Here is a 7,500-nt window from a genome sequence, read left to right on the forward strand (position 1 = left end):
AGAATTATATTTCCGAGATGATGAACGAGTTGGGTTTGAGTGTGAGAGTTGATGGCCGTTAAAGTGACATACAAATATCTGTGTGGTCACTGTGGTGCAGTGGTCTTCCTGCCTTCAGTGGTGACCTTGATCAAATGTCTGTTTCGTAACGAGCAAACACTGCACTACTGCACTGGGACACACTATGCACCTGTGTACCACCTCACCGATAAGCAGTAAGCCGGAGTATTGTGCAGCTGCGTAAAGTAAGGTAAGGTAGGGGGTATATGCTATACTCCGCGGTGCGATAACACACTGATTCCCATCATCTCAGCCCTTGAGCCTGTGCTGGGTAATAACCCATAACCCGGGACACAGGGTCAGTGACATCCGGGTTACCACAGGTTACCTTCACAAGGTTTCTATTACTAAGTGAGGGTACATGATGCAGCTGTCTCAGCGAGGAACTACACCAGCAGGCTATAACGGAAGTGCACATTATGCACTTATACACCACTTCACCGAGAAGCACCATACAGATGTTCAATTTAGCTGTGCCACACTAAGTATTGGAAAGGTAGAACATTATGCAGCTGTCTCAAGTAACCCTACACTGGCATTACGAGGTGAGGCATAAAAAATGAATTTATAAAAAAATCCCACACTTTGCCTCTCTCTCTCTCTCTCTCTCTCTCTCTCTCTCTCTCTCTCTCTCACCGCGCATCATAAGTTTCTTCTTTAGTTTTGTATCCTTGGAGAGTTCTTCCGCAACCTACCTCCTGCCCCTCCGCCACCCTCTCCCCTCCACCCAACACTCCGCACCACCCAAACCACTAGAGCCCCACCACCAGATGCTTCCCGGTGGAGTCGAAGGCCGTGGATGTGGTGCAGTTATGTAGCCTATAGTGCATCCACGAGCGGTTCCTTATTACTGACATCACCATCCCTATTATCATCATCGCTACCTTTACCAATACTGCTACTATTATTACCTCTGACATGATTATTATTACTTCAACAACTACGAATTTCTATAGTCAGTGGCGGATACAAGGGGGGGGGGCTCACCCCCCCCCCCACCCCGAAATTTCAGCTGCGGTGAATTTTGAGGTGACTTTTTCGATTTTTTGCATGTCTGATGTTATTTTTCGTGCTTATTTCATGGTGAATACTGTTCCTGAATGTGGCCGGAGTGTGCAAGTAAGGTACTGAATGTGGAAAGACACTCAATTATGACGAAACGAGAAGACAAAATAAAATTTAAAGGCACAAGATCCCGCCATTTCTGTGTTTACATGGTGGAGGTGGTGGTGTGGATGCAATGTACAGTCGCGCTACGAAGTGCTGACACAGTTTTCATAATCTTTCGGACACGGAGCAGAGGTTCTCTGACGACTCTTAAAAAACTGGAAATGGGTGGTGGTGGAAATGGGTGAGTGGTGGAAATGGGTGGAAATGGGTTCCAAGTCAGAAATCAGTCCGATGTACTGTAACAACTCCTCTCTGGACGATTCTGGGCATATTCCTCCTACTCGTCCCCCCTCTGACTCCTTTATGCCTGTTATTAAGATTCTTCAAAATGATGTTTTCTATGCCCTCTCTGGCCTCAACTCTCAGAAGGCTTATGGACCTGATGGAGTGCCTCCTATTGTCCTTAAAAACTGTGCCTCCGTGCTAACACCCTGCCTGGTCAAACTCTTTCGTCTCTGCCTGTCAACATCTACCTTTCCTTCCTGCTGGAAGTACGCCTTCATACAGCCTGTGCCTAAGAAGGGTGACCGCTCCAATCCTTTAAACTACCGCCCTATAGCTTTACTTTCCTGTCTATCTAAAGCTTTTGAATCAATCCTTAACAGGAAGATTCAAAAGCACCTATCCACTTCTGACCTTCTATCTGATCGCCAGTATGGGTTCCGCAAGGGGCGTTCTACTGGCGATCTTCTTGCTCTCTTAACTGACTCTTGGTCATCCTCTCTTAGTCGTTTCGGTGAAACTTTCTCAGTTGCGCTAGACATATCGAAAGCTTTCGATAGAGTCTGGCACAAATCTTTTGCTTTCTAAGCTGCCCTCTTTCGGATTCTATCCCTCTCTCTGTTCTTTTATCTCCAGTTTCCTTTCCGGCCGTTCTATCTCCACTGTGGTGGAGGGTCACTGTTCTTCCCCTAAACCTATCAACAATAGTGTTCCACAGGGCTCTGTCCTATCACCCACTCTCTTCCTGTTATTCATCAATGATCTTTCCATAACAAACTGTCCTATCCACTCATACGCTGACGACTCCACTCTGCATTATTCAACTTCTTTCAACAGAAGACCCTCTCAACAGGAATTACAAGACTCCAGACTGGAGGCTGCAGAACGCTTAACCTCAGACCTTACTATCAAAATCCGATTGGGATAAAAGGAACCTTGTATCCTTCAATGCCTCAAAAACCCAATTTCTCCACCAATCATCTCGACACAATCTTTCAAACACCTATCCCCTATTCTTCGATAACACTCAGCTGTCACCTTCTTCAACACTAAACATCCTCGGTCTATCCTTAGCTCAAAATCTCAACTGGAAACTTCACATCTCCTCTCTCACTAAATCAGCTTCTTCGAGGTTGGGAGTTCTGTATCGTCTCCGCCAGTTCTTCTCCCCCGCACAGATGCTTTACAATTATAAGGGCCTTGTCCGCCCTCGTATGGAGTATGGATCTCACGTGTGTGGGGGCTCCACTCACACAGCTCTTCTGGACAGAGTGGAGTCTAAGGCTCTTCGTCTCATCAGCTCTCCTCCTCTTACTGATAGTCTTCTACCTCTTAAATTCCGCCGCCATGTTGCATCTCTTTCTATATTCTCTAGATATTTTCATGCCGACTGCTCTTCTGAACTTGCTAATTGCATGCCTTCCCCCCTCCCGCGGCCCCACTGCACACGACTTTTTACTCATGCTCATCCCTATACTGTCCGAACCCCTTATGAAAGAGTTAACCAGCATCTCCATTTTTTCATCACCTACACTGGTAAACTCTGGAACAGCCTTCCTTCAGCTGTATTTCCTCCTGCCTATGACTTGACCTCTTTCAAGAAGAGTGTATCAAGACATCTCTCCACCGGAAATTGACCTCTCTTTTGGCTATTCTTTACTCTTATCTGTTATGGGAGCGGCGGGTAACGGGCTTTTTTCCCACTTTTTGTTGCCCTTGAGCCGTCTCCTTTGTTGTAAAAAAAAAAAATGTCTCTATAGCAACCACAAAGAAAGAGATTATTCGAGGAAAGGGCGGGGGGTGACGCCATATCCCTAGCCACCCCCGAAATGGAATCCTGGATCCGTCACTGTCTCTAGTCATTCATATTAATACAGCACCACCATCACCAACCACACCACCATAATAAATTAACCCTTTTACACACATACACACACCTTTGCATCACCATCTATCTAAATAATCAGATGTACTACTGACTACTAACACATTCTAACCATCACCACTTATTTACCTCTCTCGCCTTTCTCCCCTTGTTCTCCGTCCCCTATCACCGCCCCATCCACAGACTCACAACGACACACAACCATATATTGATAACAGTGAAATAAACACTCATCCATAACTCATTTTCCACCCCAGTGCTATTTATTTCATCACCATTCATTGACAGACTCTTAATAGGGCCACTTTCACAGTTCGCCATGATGGGTTGGTAAGCTTCTAAAGTCTAAACCAGTGGTTCTCAATTTTTTTCAGTGATGGCACCCTGAACTTATATAAACCCTTTTGTGGCACCCCTTTTTCACACACACCCCCTCCTCACATGAATTAACTTGTTATACACAATTGTATCTGTTTAAATTACTTTAATTGATGAATTAAAATTATTATCCATACTCAAACCAAAATTAACATACGGTACAGTACATGCCCAGACATAGAACTCATCAGTAGAATTAGATTAACTTGAGTTATAAATGCAGACTAACATCAAAAGAAGAAAAAAAGGCATGATTCTAAATTCACGATTATCTTGTGGCACCCCTAGGCACTGTCCGTGACACCCCAGGGTGCCGTGGCACCCAGTTTGAGAACCTCTGGTCTAAACCAATACTAAGGACTTCGAAAATTTATTGTGTAGTGTTTTGTGAGGAAACCCTACTACGGGAAATCTCTTGGGTATCTGCTGGTGTTGTACCGAGAACCTAACCTTTATAAGTTTGTAGAAGATTGAATAGTTTGCTTCGGGCGATAACAAACCCACTGTGTTGGACTGTGAAATGGCTCTTATTATACTCAGGTTCAACATCCACAACTTAAAACACAACGAAACACCCGCCTATCCACTATCCTCACTCGCCCCCGTGCTATCTATCCTATCACCCCCGTAGAGACTAACACATGCTCAACACCCATGACTCACTGCCACTGCAACACACCTCTGCCCTCCATGCCCCAACGTCATTATTCCCTCCGCGACCACGGCCCACCTTCGCCTCGCAAAATAGGTTCTTGTGCAAGGCCACGCTACTCTTCCTCTATGGTTGCCTCATGCCTCTTCATCTCTCTCTCTCTCTCTCTCTCTCTCTCTCTCTCTCTCTCTCTCTCTCTCTCTCTCTCTCTCTCTCTGCGTACCTCTTTTTGGTAGACACGCCAAGGAGCAAAAAAAAAAGCGACGCAGCACGCAGCGTCATGTAAATAAGACAGAAACACGCCGAGATAACCAAATTGCGTATACCAGGCTTGTCTTGTCTTACTCAAATGGCAAACAATCGATCTGTACCTACTGTTTAAATTATTTACTTCATACGTGACACCACTCCTCTCTCCCTCCTTTCCTTTCTCTCTCTTCCTTCCTCTGACTGATGCATCCCTTACTTCACTTAATAGGCCATCGACTTCAACTTGTCATGATAATTATGCTTTACTTTACCTCGATCGATAAAGTAAACAAATGGATTATTGAGGTGCTTATTCTGAACGTGTCCCTTTATACCTTTAATGCATTACGAGGAGTTTCGCAACTTGCTTGAAGGTGAAGAGAGGACGTTTCTGTGTGTGTGTGTGTGTGTGTGTCATATATATATATATATATATATATATATATATATATATATATATATATATATATATATATATATATATATATATAGATATAGATATATAGATATAGATATAGATAGAGAGAGAGAGAGAGAGAGAGAGAGAGAGAGAGAGAGAGAGAGAGAGAGAGAGAGAGAGAGAGAGAGAGAGAGAGAGAGAGAAACAGAGACAGAGAGAGAGGTTTGGGGGTAATTCCACTTGAAGGGGTAGATACAGAGAGACATCCGGACGTACTGTAGGCTGCGTGTTATCTTATGGGAGATGGTGCGCCTGGGCTTGACCTACTCCTGATAAAGACGGACATTGGTCATCAACCCCTGACACTTGTAGACGAGAGAGAGAGAGAGAGAGAGAGAGAGAGAGAGAGAGAGAGAGAGAGAGAGAGAGAGAGAGAGAGAGAGAAATAAAAAAAAAAGGACAGGAAAAAGTGAACGAATTGAGGTGTAGCTACTTCAAACCATCTCGCCAAAAAGCAACGTGGACGCTGTTTGTAAGTCTCTCTCTCTCTCTCTCTCTCACGCAATCTCGTCGTTGTCTGCTTTATTCCTTTATTGACCTGACCCTCTTGCACCGCTCTTCCCCTTTCCCCTGCCTCGGTTCCCCCTTCATACCCCTTCAGACTCACTTAATACCTAATCGGGCTGTGACGCACCAGACCAGGGCATAACAGAGGAGAGAGTGGAGATAGTTGGTGAGGCTCTCATCGCTTAGCCTTCTTCAGAGTTCCAATGGCGCCACTTACAGGAAGAATTTAATATTTATGATTATCCAGTCAGTACCGTTCTGTTTCTCCCCCCCCCCACCACCACCCCACCCTCGTCCACTCTACCTCATTAGCCTTTATTAGTTTTGGTTACGTTTTGGGTGAATCAGGGAACTGGTCACGGTGAATTAATCAACCGATAATTGATAGAGGCAAAGCGCATTCGTGGTACCATGGATTTTTTTCTGTAGGCCTATATGTATTTCAGAAGATAAAACGATGTGAGATAACAGCGTCAGTGCTATGATATGTCAAGACAGCAGCATGATTACTTCATCTGCAGAAACGCAACAAGGCATGAAAGATTACAGTACCCCCAGCTTGGGTCAACTGGCTCATGAAGTAAAGAAGGTCGATATATTAAGACTGTCCATACTAAAGGACAAGTGAGAGAGAGGAGATCTCATTGTAGTATCCAAATGACTACGGAATCAATAGCGGTGGAGAAAGTTAACCTCGAGAACCCATTAGAGATGAAGGAAAACACAAAACAAGAAGTATATAGGGCCTAACTGAAAGCTGCAATAGAACGCAATGCTAAAACGATGTTGTGAATAATAGCTTGCCAATCAAACCTACTTGGAAGCAAAGCGGGAAGTAGGCAGACCACAACTAATTAATCGTTGTGCTGCGGGAGGTATTCTCGTGTCCTCGTAGTTCTCGTTTGTTCTTCTTTACGAGGAAGCCAGAACACCCGCAGACTTGCAGATTGTTGCATGGCGTGCATAAAGATGATAAAACTAAACCGTGTAACTTTTTTTTATTTTCGCTATGCAGAGCAGTTTTCTGGTGTATCAAAATGTAGGCGACCCCAGGAGAAACAGCCCACAGCATGAGTTAAGAAAAGGATAGAAAGAAGTAAGGAAGCGATACACCACGAGGAAAAAACAAATGATGTATGGTGTCACTAAGTAAACACTACGTAGCACTTAAACGAAAGTGAAAATCAGAACTACCTTGATTAATGTAATAAATGTTGGACGTATCTCAGCAAGTGAAGGCTAATGGTCATATTTTAAGTATATATATATATATATATATATATATATATATATCTATATATATATATATCTATCTATATATATATATATATATATATATATATATATATATATATATATATATATATATATATATATATATATATATATATCTCAACGACTTTTTCCCATGTACTCGAGCCCATACTTCATTATCAAACGGCAGCCAATCCACTGGCCAGCTTATCACCTTCTCAAGTGACACCTATCAAACCATCGCAGAACTGGGACGCAGGTGCCGTGGCTGCCACTGTATGTATGTGGGGGTGGGGGTGTTCGGGGTTACGAGCCCGGTGATAGATCGTGTGTGTGTGTGTGTGTGTGTGTGTGAGAGAGAGAGAGAGAGAGAGAGAGAGAGAGAGAGACGTCCTTCCTGTACCTCTCTTCCTATCCTGCTGGGCTGTCCTTTCTTGTACCCTCACCTCCCCCACACGCATCACACATCCAAACTACACACACACACACACACACACACACACACTTAACAGTCGCAACAGTAATAACACCAACACTACCAGACATTGCCATATCTTTCACATCACCATTATTACGTCCATCGCCAACAAGAATGGCTAATAATATCCATTCTTTGTTTTCATCACCATCACCGCCACAACAAGACACTTCCATAGGCAAAGC

General features: G+C 43.9%; 1 protein-coding gene across 3 annotated transcripts in view; it reads right to left on the reverse strand.

Annotated features, from left to right (window-relative positions):
* LOC127007437 (CUE domain-containing protein 1-like) overlaps positions 1–7,500 on the reverse strand; it is a 17,014-nt gene that overhangs the window by 8,780 nt on the left and 734 nt on the right. The gene's annotated exons all lie outside the window — the stretch shown is intronic.

The sequence above is a fragment of the Eriocheir sinensis genome, chromosome 35, assembly GCF_024679095.1.
Source record: "Eriocheir sinensis breed Jianghai 21 chromosome 35, ASM2467909v1, whole genome shotgun sequence".
Lineage (NCBI taxonomy): Eukaryota > Metazoa > Arthropoda > Malacostraca > Decapoda > Varunidae > Eriocheir > Eriocheir sinensis.